At 36.7% G+C, this 16,668-nt stretch overlaps 1 protein-coding gene and 1 pseudogene across 3 annotated transcripts in view; one reads left to right on the top strand and one right to left on the bottom strand.

Annotated features, from left to right (window-relative positions):
- Positions 1 to 16,668, top strand: part of ADGRV1 (adhesion G protein-coupled receptor V1) — a 602,883-nt gene that overhangs the window by 457,242 nt on the left and 128,973 nt on the right. The window lies entirely within an intron of this gene.
- LOC112439816 (lysosomal enzyme trafficking factor-like) lies at positions 12,345 to 12,852 on the bottom strand (annotated as a pseudogene).

Here is a 16,668-nt window from a genome sequence, read left to right as displayed (position 1 = left end):
AATAAATTAAGAAATTAATCTTAAATCCTTTTGTTAAATAGTCACATTTGGATTCCTTTATGAAGCTGTCTTCTAAAGCAGAGTTATACTGATTCAATAAATAAATATCCCTATATTTGATGAAGCAAACTTAGGATTCATGCTAATACAAATGACAGAAATCCAGTGTAAACTGCCATGGCTTAAGCCTTAAAGCTTAAGTAAGTTGGCGAATGACTGGCTTCAATCATTGCTGAATTCAGAGGTTCAAGATGTCACAGCATTCTGACTTTCACCATCTAGGTGTTGAGCCGGTGTTATAGAAATCGGTCATTTCATCACTGTAAGATGCCTCCCTCAGGGTGGCAACATAATGGCTGGTGGCTTCAGGTTCTCATCCTTTCAGCCTACCAGTCCAGAAGAAAGATAGTTTCTCTTTTCAACAGTTCCAACAGAAGTTCTAAATAGGAGTCCTGTTGGCTGCATGGATTCAATATCCACCCCTGAACTTATCATTGTGGATAGGAGAGCAAATAACATTGATTATCCAGGTCATATGCCCATGGCTAGAGCAAAAGCAGGGAAGATGAGGTCAGTTATGATGAAATCACATGGATTTCAAAGGAAATTCTAAACTGCTGTTACCAGAAGAACAGGGAATAAATGTACTGGCAACTAGCATCTATGTCTGTTACACAGGTACACCATAATTAGTAAGTAGTAAGGAAAGTAGCAGTGGGCTTTTTGTGCATTCACCTTTGTGATTGTTGTCTCCTTTAATCTGGTATGGATGATCATTTTAGCCAGAACACCTTTAACCACTTTTTCTTACCTTAAGACTTATACTATTTGATGAGTCTGTTATACTTTAGAGCAAAGTGAGACCAACATTAAGACAGCTCTTCTTGCCCTTGGCTAACAGCAACAGATGTAATAGCTTTGAACATTGCTGTACATTAATTTACTTGGTTCTTTCTCTTCTGTGGGAAAAAAATTGGATATGATGCCACTTGATCCCTCTTTTTTCATAAAAGTCTGATGATTTGGAAACTGTTTTGTAATTATTTTTTAATCCTTAAATTCCTGGGATTTCGGTGAGAGATGTCATTCAAACAAACTGGTTGTTAGTGAAAATACTGCTATCTGAGCACATGACCCTTAAAAAATGATTATTTTCTATTTCTCCACATCGTTAGCTCTTCAGATTCACTATGATTATTTAAATATATGTAGAGTGAAATCTAATTATTCTGGTGCAGAACATTTTTCATTCATTTGTTTAACTATTTCCTACTCTCTGTCTGTCTTCCACCCCCAGGTCTCATGCTTTCTCCCTGTATAATTGTTTGAGCAGCTAGAATGTTAAAATTTTCACCCAATAATTGGGCCTGTCAAAGCCTTAGTGATTAAAGTATGTCATGTTTAAGAAAGTTTTAGAAGAAATATAGTGTTTCTAACTTTAATTTTTAAGGCTTATAGTTACGGCATATTGGCTATGATTTCTTCCCCATGGATGGCAAGTGATGCTCCTATCCGTATAAAGTTAACTGGTTTACATTATTTCTGAGTAAGTCCCAGCAATTGTTCTTGTCAGGCTACCACTGGTGTATGCTTTTGTAAGCTGGCCTTGATCCTAAAGAGTAGGGCTAGGAATCTAACATGTGTCCGGTTCCATTTCTCAACCCTCTAAACTATGTAACTTTCTTAGTGCTGACACACTCACTGGCCTATATTATTTAATCAGCTGATCACAGAAAAAAGAATTTGCCAGATAGCTTCCATTACATATGACTTTTCATTTTAGAAAGTGCTTTCACGTATATTATCTCACTTGAATCTCATAACAGATGAGGTCCTATTATCTTAAATTTGCAGGTCAAGAGTAGAACTTAGGGACCTTAATGACTTGCACCAGGTTACATCACTAGGAAATGACAGAGTCAGGTCTTTGACTCTGGACTGTCTGTGTTCTTTCAATCACGCCATTGCCTGGAATCCATTCCAGCATTTGCAGACTGTGAGACAGAGCTAAGCATGTGTGAAAGACCCACTGCCATTGTTCACATCCATCAAGATGGCTTTAAGGCTGAAGAATGTGCAGGCATCTCAGTTGGAAGGCATGCGAGCTTGATAGAAATTGAGACACTAGGAAGACACTGGAAGAGGAATGAACCAGCAGAAGACGTTTTAAAGGATATTAAGCCTACTGAACACCACTGCTTTGACATCTAAATCTTTGAAATATTATTTAAGGGGTACTGACTTTGAGTACAAGTTAGTTCTTGTGCTACCTGTACACAATTCAAATAAAAGAAGTATTTTCGTTGAATGTCATTTCATTTGAAATATGTTTAAGTTTGAATACTTTCAAGCTTATTCATTCCCAGTTTGCTAATATGTAAATGAGAGTTTACTTTTTCTCTTAAGGCCTTTTTATATGTTTTCAAATTTCAGTAGGAATTTAAAGCAAATCTTTCCATATCAGAAACAGACACAAATCAATGCTTTGGATCCTAAGAGCAGTTATTTAAAGTCAGTTAACTTATTGTTGGAACTTTGAATTGCTAAAGGAAAATATTTTATCTAACCTCATTTTTGTATTATTTCTAGAATGTCAATAACAACTGTCACAAATGATATTTTTGAAGAGCTATAATGTAAAATGGCATTAGGTTGTCAGTTTCACTTACCAGCAAGTAAGATATGACTTGAATTCTATACGAGGCCTAGCCTACTGTCTTTCCCTTGGTGGTATTATTTTTCTCCCAATTTCCTCACGATGTTGTATTTACAAAGTTAAGTACAGAAAATCCAATTTGAGAGGCTGGAAGCAGATCAAATGGTTTAATGAGCTCAGTTTTATTTATATTAGGTGGGGAAATCAAAGCTGAGACTAATAATTTCTGTGCCCATAAAAGAATAAGAGACCTAATTAAGCCCACACAGTGAACCAGGTTAGAGACTGCTTATCTTCCACATTTCCTGTGTGAAATAGTCCTGTCCCATCTCATCAGCTTTCATGTGAATCTTTACCAAGGAAGTGCAAATAGAGGTATCTGGCTGTCCTGAAAGGATAGCAGCAGGTAGATACAGTGTGATCACACCCCTAAATTATTGTTTCTGGTGTGGCACAGACACACAGTGATCCTTGTCCTGGCTTTTGAGGAAATACCCAGGAAGATATGAATTTTATTTCAAAAGAAGAGTAGTGCCTAGATAGGAGGTATCATAATGTCTGCATCTAGAACAGCTGTAACATTTGGAATTCAGATCTAGCTGCTTCCTGTGAGCAGATATACATCCGAGAAACAGCCAATGACTGTCAGCTTGTAACTGATTGCCTACCTGTAAGCATGGGTCAGCACCATATTAGCATAGTCTTCAGTCAAGAAAAGCGGCAATTGAGAGTATCAATATAGTGACACAGATTCTAAAATCATACAAATGATAGCGCATGCAACTTGAAAACTTTTTGAAATTGAAAAAACACAGTGGAATACCTGATATAGTTACTAATCACAGTCCTCCAAACAATTTCATTTTGAACTAGTTAAAATAGCATAATCATTATCTTTTTTCTAGCTTTATCTGCCGGATTCAATTGTAGCAGATTCTATCCAGTGTATTTATCAATGTAATCTAGAATCTATGATGACAGATCTTCATGAGTAGAATTTATAACTGAGTAAACCTAGTATTTGTGCTAAATCCGGACTTAGGCTTAGGTCCATCCAACTGCTCATAGTGTCAGTGGAGCCCAAATGGTGAGACCACTAAATTTATCATCAGGGAGAGTTTAGTATGAACTCCAAAAATGCTCTATGGCTTTTTGCTGCCATAAAAATAGGCAGGAAAAAATATTTCAGTAAAACATTTGATTCAGAGGCTCAGTAGGTTACCTACTCCCTGTGCTTTAAGGTTTATGGAAAGAAAAGCATCTAGGCAATTTTCTAAGTTCTAGATACATTTGTAGTCTTATTTGTGTAACTCCTGTAATCAAGGCTAAATGCAGACAGCTAAGAGTTCGGTTTGGCCTGTATTTACTTGAAATGGCTAACACCCATTTACAGGCTCATAAATCTTTCAAGTGTTACCACTGCGTGCGTTTGTGGAACCCCACCCCCATTCATGAACAACTAAAATTGGGTCACAGATAAGCTTGATTACTTGTGGGGAAACAATTTGGGGGAGATGAATATGTAATTTAGTTTCCCTTAATGTGAGGGATGAATTTGTTCCAACAGGTTTACAAGTTACAGTTTTAGCCTGCAGCTTTCTGTGTTGCTATTTTAAAATGTCATATTTAAAGGAGACACAAGAGCTAAAAATAAGTAAATTTAGGTGTGAAGTCCTAGGGCCTTGGGGTAGGACATTTGGGATCCTATGGATCTTTCGATAACTATGAAGCCCACAGTTGTCTCAGGACTTACTTATTTTTGTGTGTGGGTTAAAACAGAAATGATTGATTTTTCCCCATTGAAGATACCACAGATAAAAACTAATTATCTTAATGGAAAATTGATGCTTAAACAGAAACCTTTCTTTATAAACAAGTGTATATTGAATTTTTACAGTTAATAAAGCTAGTGCTTATATATTAAAAACACTCTTGTGATTCAAAACACCATAATGTATAGCTAAACAATGAGTTTTATACAAGTGCTATGTACTTGGAGTAAGAAGATTAATCTGCAGCTGTTCACAAGGTGAGTTAGGGGTAAGATACCAGAGCCCAGGTGAAAAGCAAGGAGGTCCTTGTTATAGTATAAGGAAGTGAGGAAGGTGAGGTGATAAAGTGGGAATGGAAAGGAAAGCAAATACCTGATACTGGAGATAAAGTTGTTGCTGTATATTCAAATGAAAAGGTATATATGTGCTCTCTTTTTCTTTTGTTTGGTTTTTGAGTTAGGGTTTCTTTTCCTGAATTGTTTAGTTGCCAGAATACTGGGTGAAAGAGATTTGGAAATGCTCTCTAGTATCAGGTTTGGAAATACACCATATCCCCATCCATGGTTTCTATTTCAGAATGGCAAAAAGATCCTGGGCCACCCAAGCTCCAGGGCTGGCTTGATGGGCAGGGAACTCAGGGTCCTAGCAGTGCTTTCTCCTGAAGCCATGAGCAAGGCTGTTGGAGTTACATTTCTTTTTTCGAAAATTCGAGTGGCTATACTGACAAGAGATAGAGAAAAACAGGGAGTATCACTAAAACGCTTCTAAAATATTATTTTTGTTTATTTTTAGGACCTAAATGTAATAACTAATATATAGTAACTTGTCACCTACGTGTAACTGAACCTCAGTTCTCTCAAGTTCATCTTTTCGTGTTTTTCATCTTAAATAACCACTATGTCTCAAACTTGAGTACACAGTGGAATCACTTGGAAAACTTTTAAAAAGTAGTACTAATTCATAGGCCCAATCCTAAACCAATTTCTGCACCTAGGGCCTCGGGGCCAAGCATGAGTAGGTTCTGAAATCTCCCCAGCTGATTCTAATATGCGGCAGGATTGAGTTCCTCCTCTCTAAACACTCACACCTGTAACATCTGTTTATCTCAGTTGATTCTTGGTGATCTTAGCCATTTCTTCCATTGTATGGCCACCCTGTCTAGTGTTGGATGACTTTGAGGCAGAGGAGAATGACAATGAAATTGAAGGTTTGGGCATTTTCTGCCTAAGGGAAGAAAGGAAGCATGTTAATAATATCCTGTTTTAGAAACACAAGCAGCCTCTGTATGCCTGAATCATTTTAGTAGGTTAATAAACCCTAAAGTATTGCTCTATTAACTACTGTCTTTACTCTGCCAACATTTAGGATTTGAAAACATTAAACCCTTGTTTACATCCTCTGTAAGTCAGCATTGATTTGTTTCTCTTCTGGGATTCAGTTAAAAGCAGTGCTTAGTTGCACACACATTTTACAAAACTGAACTACACAAAATGATTTAAAAATACAAAGTAAAATTCCTAATCCCTCAAAAATGCCCCTGATCGTAGGCATACTTCATAATGAACGATCCAGGGTTCCATAAAATTTTTTTTTGTTATTAAAAAAAAGTTACTTTGTTCTCTCAGAATACAAACTACAGCATGAGCGTTCTCCATAGGGTTTAGAATGCGGCTTATTGCTTTAATGGGTTAAAGTTAAATCTTTCTTTTCAGTAGAAGGCATGCCCTTTAAATTTCTTGCCAGGCTAAGTGACACATGAGACAATTTATATCCACTAAGATTTCGGTAACTTGATGCAATAGCCTTGGCAACAAAATTCTACCAAATGAAAAGCATCAAATTGCGCAGAATGGTGTTCATAGCCAGTGGGTCTCCCCATCGACTTCCCTGGGAATTGTGCCAAGGTAAAAGGCTTTAGAGTTTCCATTGGTTATAAACTGCAGCTTTTTGAGCTCTCTTTAGACTAGGAAAGTTGATTACCTATAGCAAGCTTCTCTGACCAACACTGGCAACCTTGAGACCACTCTGAATCCATCATCACAAAAGACCTGCCACATATTAATTACAGTATAACTCCTCTTCTGCATAATTCTCCTTCTCTCTAACATTTCCGTGCTTTTCTGTTCTGTTTTCCGCTTACTCTTTCTCTTATTCACAGTTTCCCACCTCCTCCCCCATGCAGAATATAACTTGCATAAAAATCACACAAGTAGTCAAGGGGCAAAGTCAGGAGCTAACATGTTACAGAAGCAATAATATTGCCTAAGGGCAAAAGGAAGTTTTTTTTTTTTTAAGGCCATGTCTTATCTAAGCCAGATAGTTGAGCATTTTAATACAAATTATCAAAATAGATGCATAACTACTACCCAAAAAGCATATGGGATTTAGTATAAAAATCAATGACCTTTGTGGGCATAGAAGTTAAATAACAGATATAATTACTTTTTAATAGAAAAGATCATTTTTTCTGTTTGTGAGACATAAAGGAAGGGCATGCTGTCAGATAAAACAATTTGTTTTAGCTGATCTCCCAAGAGACTGCCACAGGCAAAAGACATAGCCGGTAGAGTACCCGTCTCCCCACCCTTCTGCTGCACATTCAGAATGGCAGCCTGGGAACCAGGGGCATCACCAATCAGCAACAGTGAAAAGGGCCGCAAAACCCACACATTTTCATTTCCATTGCATTTATTCTAGTTACCTTCACTGATAAACAGGGAGGTGAAACAAAGCTGTTTTACTATTGTTTCACTGTGATCAATCCAGAAACTATGAATATACTGTTAAGAATAAGCTTGGCAGGCGAGCTTCAACACGTGAAAGCATCTCAGTTCTCAACAAGGCAAGAGTGACAGACTTGAAGAGTTAGGCACAGTTTATTGCTGAGATAATAACCAAGAAAATGCCGTCTAATAATGACGGTAATACTTAAGTGCTTACTACTCAGTGCTACAGTGAAATTGATAGTACTCTTATCATCACCATCCCCATTTTAAAAATGAGAAAACTGAGGTACAAAAAAATTACATACAATTAATACAAAGTCCCACAGCCAGCAATACACAGCTTAGCTGGTATTGAACCTGCTCCAAGGTCAGTGCTTTGAACCATTAGGCCATGGTTCTGTTAAGCTTTATGAAACTTCTGTGCCTTACAAACAAGATTAAATATTTGCAAATGCTCTAAAGCTGAATAGCATGATGCCAAGAAAGGAAATATGAAATATTTCATTTGAGCAAGGCATAAAACAATGCCTTTCAAAAAAATAAGCCAAAGATCATTTCACTGCTTTATTGCTTTGTAAATATTAATTAAGCCTCCATTCAAAAATCCTGCGATTTAATTATGAAATAATATTTTTCTCCTATCTCAGTACAATTCTCTTTCCCTACATTCCAACACAGTCCTGAAAAGTGAACAATTTCAAGATTAAACCTCTATTCTTGATATTGAATTAAGTACACACTATTAAGTAGACATGACTTTGGATTGGTACCTCCTTGGATTTCAGTTATGGAGGGAAAGTGGAAGCTCTTAGGGAGGCTTCATGACACTTTGAACATGAGCATTCCTGAACTCAGAGGCGACAGAGCCATTTGTGCTGTGAGTGGATTTTGGAGGAGTGCCAAAAAGACCTGGCAGGTAACAAAAGTTGGTAACACTGAGGGCCTCAGTTAAAATGTGTAAGAAATAAGTAAGAATTAATGTCTTCGTAAAGATAAGCTAACCTCAGCTTTTATACTGCAACGAGAATAGGATCCGAGACCCACAGAACCAGAAATTAGTCCTTGCTGTCTAACTAGGTTGGTGCAGTGGCTCATACCTGTAATCCCAGCACTTTGGGAAGCCGAGGCAGGCGGATCACTTGAGGCCAGGAGTTCAAGACCAATCGGGCTAACATGGAAAAACTCCATCTCTACCAAAAATACAAAAATTAGCCAGGTGTGGTGGTGCATGCCTGTAGTCCCAGCTACTCAGGAGGCTGAGGCAGGAGAATCTCTTGAACCCAGGAGGCAGAGGTTGCAGTGAACCAAGATTGTGCCACTGCACTCTAGCCTGGGCAACAGAGCAAAACACAGTCTCAAAACACACACACACACACATACACACACACACTGTCTAACTAGAGGAGAGGAGCAATCTCTCAGTTCTTCATCTTCTAATCTATAAAACAAATAATGGACTAAACAATGGTTGCTAACCTCTTTGATAATCTAACAGAAGGAGTCCCTGGACTCCTCATCCTACAGGTTAAAAACTTGTAGATTAAATCCCTCAAACTCTTTACAATGCCTACAGTGGTGATTTCTGTTCATTTGCAATACTGAGAAGGTGAGATACAGTGAGTGTATTTCCTTGGTTGGCAAGATGGCAAGGCCAGCCCAGAACATTGAAAGATATGGAAACAGCGTAAGAAGGAAAGTCAAAAAGGCTACTGGGCTAGTTAGGACAGGCACTCTGGAAGGAGGGCAGTCACTGAGGAGATGGCTCTGCTCTGTGCTGAAGGCAAACTGGAATGAACTGACAATTTTGCTTTCAGGGGAGGGGGTGATGAAGAGTTCAGTTTTGTTCTCCTGCTTTAGTGTACTGTGCTTTATACATTGGTCCAGACTATCTAATCAGGATCTCATTAAGGGAAAGCTTAGCATTGTTTGAGTTCTCTTTCACACAGCAGAGCTAAAAGTAAACAGCGGCCAAAGATAAACAAGGAGCATTGCTTTTTCCTGTGTTGTACAATAGTTAAGTCTAATTTATTGACAATAATTGTTGGTAGTATAAATACTGAATCTGAGATGAACTTTGCAAAGAGCCTCCTGGTTTTTAAGCTTTACCAAGCCAGCAGACTTTCTTTTGTTGCTAAGGGAATTTTTTTCCAAATCAGGATTTCTTAAATAGCAGGCTTTGTATGCTGGAAGACACAAGTGACCCACTCACTACTCAGGTCCAGCTTTTTTTTTCTTTCTTTTTTTTTTTTTTTTAATTCTTTAAATCAATGAATGGCTGAACTTCAACTTTTCTCTGCTGTTGTTTCTTATAAAAGAAGTAGATAAGATAGATTTATGAGCAAAGAATAGAGCTTCTGCTTCTGAATCCTCCTTTGGGGTCGTCTGAGTCATGGTTTAGGAAAGAATTCCTACCAAAATCCCTGAAACAATGGACCAATTCCACTATTCCCTCTTCTCCCTCATATCCAGCTATCCCCATAAACCCAGAGAGAGGACCTGACCCCGTAGGAGCAAAGGTGCCCTGGATTATGGTCCTGGTTTGTGAAAGAAAATTGCATTTACCAATATCTGCCTCACAGTTCTTTTTTGACTGATTGCTTATTTACTCCTGGCTATATTTACAACACACTTCAGGCCGACTTTGATATCCTTAAAATTGGTCTTGATATCTTTTCATTTTGCTCTTTTTTGTCCGGCCCAATCCACACCCTGCCCTAAGCATATTTTCTCAGTAATGACGCCCATTTACACATGACCAGACTTATGTAATTTACTAGATCTATCCTAGTCATGCTGCACTATCTTGCCCTCCTCCAGTTTAAGACATCTCTACCATCAAGGACCAGCCTCTTTAAACACAATCTGTTCCAGGCAGATTTATCATGACACCCAACATGTCTGAGCCAAAGTCCAAGTGAAAACACTAGACTCTGTTTTTTTTGTTTTTTTTTTAGGAGTCTTGCTTTGTTCTGTCGCCAAGGCTGGAGTGCAGTAGTGCAATCATGTCTCAGTGCAGCCTTGAACTCCTGAGGTCAGGGAGTCCTCTTGCATCAGCCTCTTGCATAGCTAGGACTACAGGTGCACATCACCATTTGGCTAAGTTTTTTTTATTTTACATGGAGACAGATTTTGCTATGTTGACCAGGCTAGTCTTGAACTCCCAAGTTAAGTGGTTCTTCCACCTGGGCTTCCAAAAGTGGTAGAATTACAGGCATGAGTCACTACACCTGGCCAAAACATTAAAACTTTTTTCTTTAGGGTTTTTAAAAAGAAATGTATCAAATGTACAATTCCACTCCACATTCTACTCCTTCATATTATGAAAGTTGGTGTATATTTTTTCCATCTATCTTTTTATATTCTTCATGAACTACATAAAAAATTAATTGATGGAGCGAGACTCCGTCTCAAAAAAAAATTAATTTATGCAGATGTACCTATCCTTCAGCAATTTGCCTGTTTAATCAATATAATGTTTTAGATGTGATTCCAAATGATATGCATAACTTTAGTTGACTCACTTAAACTATTACTTTTATGTCAAGGTATGAATATGATACAATTTATTTCTCTATCAGTTATTAATAGATAGAAATTTAGATTTTCCTGAATTTTTCATTGTTATAAACAGTAGTTCAATGAACACATTTCCATATACATATGTGCAAAGTTTCTCTGGAACATGTAACTAGAAATGAAATTGCTTGACCTCATGTAGATATATCTTAAATATTAGTAGACATTGACAAATTACTCTGAAAAATGGTTGCAACAATTTAAACATAACCAGCCATGTTGAAACATATCCCCACAGCTTCACCAACACATGGTGTCTTGCTCTTTCAAATAGTTGTCCAACAATTTTTTGTAATAGGTTGTTTATTTTTTCTTATTGATTTGTAGAAATTTTATTTATTTCATGAATATAATCATTTGTCAATTAAATACATTGCAAATATCTGCTTCTAGTTTTCCTTGTCTTTTAAATTCCGTATATCAAATGAAGTATTCAAGTTTGATACAGTCATATTAACCAATATTTTCCTTAACTCTTGATTTTAAAAAAATCACCTACAGTATTTCAATATCATACTCTCTTACAGTGTTTTCTAAACTACTTAAAGTTTTATTTTTTACACTTAGATATTCTATTCATCTGGAATGTATTTTGTGAATGGTGTCAAAGAGGGATCTACTTTTTAAAAATAATAACCAATTGTCTCAAGAGCATTTATTAAGTAATATCTTTCCCCATTTACTTGTCATATACTAAAATTACTATTCACATGTGGGTAAGCTCTCTCTTCTGTTCCATTTGCTTATCCCTGCACCAACACCATACTCTTAATTGTTGTATGATATTTCTCCTCTAATCTGCTAATGATGAGATTATATTGATAGATATTCAAATATTAAAGTCTTTGAAGTGCTTAGATAAACCCTTTATTTTAGTCCACTCTTGGATTCAAATTATTATACTTAATTCAGTTTTTGCATGTATATTCTAAGTAAAGCAGGTTTATAATGATTCTTTCTCATATGTTTTTGGTATTTTAGTATCTAAATTATGATAACATAAAAAATGAAGTGGAGAGAAATGGTACAGTTTTTTTAAGATGGAGTTCTTTGTGTGTAAAGATTTGTTTAACTTTTGCTCGTAAAACTTTATTGATTTTAGAGGTGTAGGGTGAATTTTGACTCTTAATTTCTTCAATAATTTTTGGTCTAGCCATGTTTTCTATTTTTATTGAGTCACTTTTGAGAGTTCTTTTTATTTTTATGTTTCATCTTGTATAAAATTTAAATTTTATGATCATGTGTAGACCTTTTTATACTTAACACAATGGAAATGTTCATATTTATTTTTTCCCCAAAGGAAAAATTTCTGAATCATCACTATGTTGCACAGTAGAATAGGAATTCAGGTACTTAGTCAAGTTAAGAATGCAAATAACAGACAAGATTAACTTCCAAAGTCTGAAGTCATCAACATGATTTTGTAGTACTCTGTCTCAGGCTTTACCTAAAAATTCATTATTATTCAGATAAAGATACCCCCTAATCACATGTTTTTGAAAAGCCTCTGCCCCACCACAATTTCCTGAGATCTGTGAAGAAACTGCAGTCTTGTGATCAGAGTCCATATAGTACTGGCAGTTTTGTAATCAAAGGAAAAAACGTCGACTGATTTTATATGTTAATCAGTTGTAGTCTGCTGATCTGATTAGAAACCTTGACAAATGCCTGGTGGCGATTGCAAATAACTGCCAATCATATAGGGATGATACAGTAGCTCAGTGTTTTGGGATCAGCTCTTGTACACAAGTAAAAGAACAGAAACATCTGTAAGTAAGGTATTAGAAAAATAATTGTCCACAACCAAAAAGGCAAGAAGAGTAATCGAGATTTCCAGGAGTGTGTCCATGTGGTTCCTTCAAGGGGCTCCTCAGGTTGCTGTTGAATGTGTTCCAAGGCCAGCCTGTTGTAAGTCTCATTGATTTCAAACATAGTAAAATGCTGCTGCACTTGCTAACAGATACAATCCCACTCCAATCTATCTCATCCGCTGACGGAAGTTCATCATTCTCCATGCTCTGTGCAATGGTCCTGAAAACCTTCCTGTTCCCATGGCCAGCATTAAAGAGTCACTCAACTCTGAATAATCTGGTGGCTTTGGCATTTCAGAGAAAGCCACCATAAAGTAAATCCCCTGGGTCACCAGGCTGGGAGAAAGGTCTGGAGCACCAGCTACTAGTGATTAAGAACCTTGTGACTGTGGCAGGTCACACCCCACTCCTGAGAGTTCTTTTTATAAAATAGTTTATAATCTAAGTATTCAAATATGTTAGCATAAGATGAGTCATATTATTTTCTGATACCTGAGGTTATGTCTCATTGTTTTTGTGCCTTCCTTCTTCTCATGATCAATAATGCCAAAGATTGTTAGTATCTTTTCAAAGAATTAGCTCTTTAAACACTTATATTTCATTTATGTGATCAATAAATTTTATTAACTGCTATATACCAGACTGTTCTAACTAATTGGGTTTCTTTTTAAAAAGTAAAGAGTAAACTAATCCTAGATCTCTGCGCTTGCGGATTTTATGAGGCAGAGATAAGTTGTTCAAAAAAGAAAAAATAATTAATTATGTGATATATTAACAAGATAATAAATGCTATGAAAAAATAAAGCAGAGTGAGGAGAATCAGAAGTGCCACATGTTGGGAGCAGCATGCGGGCTGCAATTTTAAAGAAGGTGGGCAGAAATATTATTGAGAAGATGAGATTTGAGCAAAGATTTAAGGGAGGCAGGAAAGTTAGCCATGTGAGCATCCCGGAAGTAATATTCCTGGTGGAGGGAACAGCCAGTGCAAAGGCCCTAAGGCGGGAGCAAGCTGGGCATGTCTGGGGATTGCAAAGAGGCCAGTGTGGCTCCAATAGAGTGAATGAGAGGGAGAAGAGAGAAGTCAAAATAGATAAGGATAATGAGTCTGAGTTTAAGAAGGCTGTGGGAGGAATGACATAATCTGATTTATAGTTTTAAATATAAACGGAAGCAGAGTAGAAAAGTTATGATGCTATTGTGATGTAAAGGCAAAAAATGATAGGCGTTTGGATTAAGGTGGTAACAACTGACATGTAATGGTGAATTTAGAGTCGTCTATCTCTGCTACCTTCATTTGTCTTTATTTCACCAATATTGGCTTATATCATTAGTATTGTCTTCCTACTTTCTATAGTTGAGTCATTAACCACCTTGTCTTATCTGTTTTGTTCTGCTAATTATAATTATATATATATTTTACTAAGTCTCTTAATTATATAATTTATTCTTTCTTTGCCTTACTAAGTTTTTGTTTTTCTCAACTTAATCTGTCAGTTTCTGAAAGAAACAAAATCTCCCATTATGGTTTTGGATTTGTAAATGTTACTTTATATTAGTGTTTGAATTATATATTTTGAGGCTGTTTTCTCTTAGATGCATATAGATCCACATTGTTATATCTTCCAGGGGAAATCATTTTTTGAACCTTTTTAAATCTCTATGAATGTTTTAAAGACTTACTTTGTATATGATTTCCTATTAGTATTAGTACCCCAGCTTTCTGTTCTGCTGTGGCATTTCCTGGCCATTTACTTCAGACTTCAAGCGTCATTCGTTATTTTAGGTAAATCTTATATAGCACAGATCTGGATTTGTTTATATCAAATCTAGAGCCCTGTTAGTTAGTGGGTTTTATACATTTACAGTTATTTTGATTGCTAATAAACTTTGAGTTATTTCTACTATCTTTGTGTTTTCTATGAACTGAGCTTTTTGTTAACTTCCTTTTTTACTTTCCTTCCATTGATGTGATTAAACACTCCACTTTTTGTTTACTAATTTGTATGGTTTTTAAAATACATATACTTAAAAACATTTTAAGTTAATAATGTCTTTAACTTGTTCTTGAATGATACAAGGACCTTTATTTCCTTGTGTGGCTTATAATTTTTTTATTATAAGCATGGCTAGAGTTTTCTATAGGAATTCCTTGTGCCCTTTGACGGGGTCCTACATGATTTAAAGATTCCAGACCAGTTTTATGTTACTTTCTCAGCTTCATGTTCCTGATCTCTGTGAATAGTGTGAATTTGGATGTCACATGTACATGGGACAAGGTTTGCAGTTCAAGTTTCTGACTGGTAACTATTTGCCAGTCTCCCAGGGCAGTGAGCAAAGATTTTTCTGATTCCCTGTTCATGATTTTGGAAGCCATTCATGGCTCCTAGGTCTCTGCATGTAATTCAGTCCTGGCAATGTGCAAACAGGGCCCTGACACCTCCTCACAGGCATTAAACCTTGCCCTTCCCAGTTCTGATTCTCTGTGAGCCGCAGGACTTCAGTCCTATTACCCAGTGTGACATTTTGTTGTGGCTTTATTTTTGGCACATGAGGATTTATGATTCCAAATTTTGAGTTACACTATAAATTCCAAATTGTATTATTCTTATTTATTTTTTAAGCAGTTTATTTGTTTTGAGCAGGGATGGGGGATTCTTACACATCAGTACTGTCAACCATATTGACTTGAAGTTCATCTTTCACATTTTTACATTTAACAGATATTCAAATCTTAGGGATTTTTTATATTCTGAATACTGCATTATTCAGAGACATTGTTCATTTAACTTTTCTTTTTCTCTTATTTAAAGTCACCAAATATTTTGATTTCTTTATGTAAGAGAAATGAAGCATGCAGAAATTCCTAACCAACTACAGTTTTGTGATAACCTGATTTTTTCTATAGATACTAAATTTTAAAAAATTTAAAGTTTGTATTTAATGTGATTGCTTTCTGTCCTCCAAATCTTCCAAAATATAGCTGGAAGACCAAATCTAGTATAGGCGGGGAGGTTACCTAAGCATTTTGCTGAGGCTTGTGAAAACCAGCTATGGTTAGTCTAAGTACAAATGCATTACATTTAATTTTAATAAGGTTTGGTTTACAAACTTTAAGCAGGTTAAAGTCTACATAACACAGAACTCATGGAAAAATCTGCCTCACTGGTTAGACTGAACAAAGTTTCCTTAAAATTTGAAGAGAGATTCAAGAAGGGTAATGTGTCATGGTAGATTATTAACATTAATAATTCTGTTTTATTTTAGAAAAGAATGTGTTTTTAGAAGTTTTATTCTTAAGTACTACATCCTCCTAAAGTCATCCTTCCATATAAATGTTTTGAGAGCTTGGCCTAATTCCTTATCACAAGAAAGTCAGGGCGTACAGTGTCCTCACCAGTATCTCCATGGAAACTTGTGCTTCGAATTTCTGCTTTCCCTGTATTATCTCTCTCCACTCTTGATTCTAGCTTCTTTCAGGTGTTTTCTTCTCTCTGTCTCTTATCCACACAGACATGAAGGACAGACTCCTTTTGTTTTTTTGCATCCTGCCAAATTCTAAAAGTACAAGTCAGAGTGACAAGCAGACAAAACAGCATAATGGGTGTTTTGGTGGACATCCTTTTTATCCCCCTGTTATGTTGCCAAGGCTGGAGTGCAGCAGCATGATCATAGCGCACTGCAGCCTCAAACTCCCAGGTGCAAGCGGTCCTCCCCCTTCAGCCTTCCCAGTAGGTAGGACTACAGGCATGCTAATTTTGTTATTTTTTTGTAGAGACAGGGTCTCACTCTTTTGACCAGGCTATTCTCCAACTCCTGGCCTCAAGCAATCCTCCCAAAGTACTGGGATTTCAGATGTGAGCCGCTGCATCCAGACTAACATCCTTATTTTTAAAGCTTCCTCTGTCATCTGTAACACAGGGACTTTTGCAATGGCTCTGTTTCTCCTTCCAGCCCTATCCTTCTTCCACCATCCAGCCTGCCACCATATGTTGTATGCCATCAACCCTTTTTTATGTCCTTAATTCTCACTGCTTCCCTCTTGAGCTGCCTCTGGAAAGAAACCAAATTTTCCTCACTTTCTGTTGAAAAGCAAATCCATCTTCCCTTGGTGTCACCTTGTCTTTGTC

This window comes from Pan paniscus, chromosome 4 (assembly GCF_029289425.2).
Source record: "Pan paniscus chromosome 4, NHGRI_mPanPan1-v2.0_pri, whole genome shotgun sequence".
NCBI classification, from domain to species: Eukaryota; Metazoa; Chordata; class Mammalia; order Primates; family Hominidae; genus Pan; species Pan paniscus.
The sequence above is the reverse complement of the archived record's forward strand: the minus strand, read 5'-3'. Positions and strand labels throughout refer to the sequence as shown.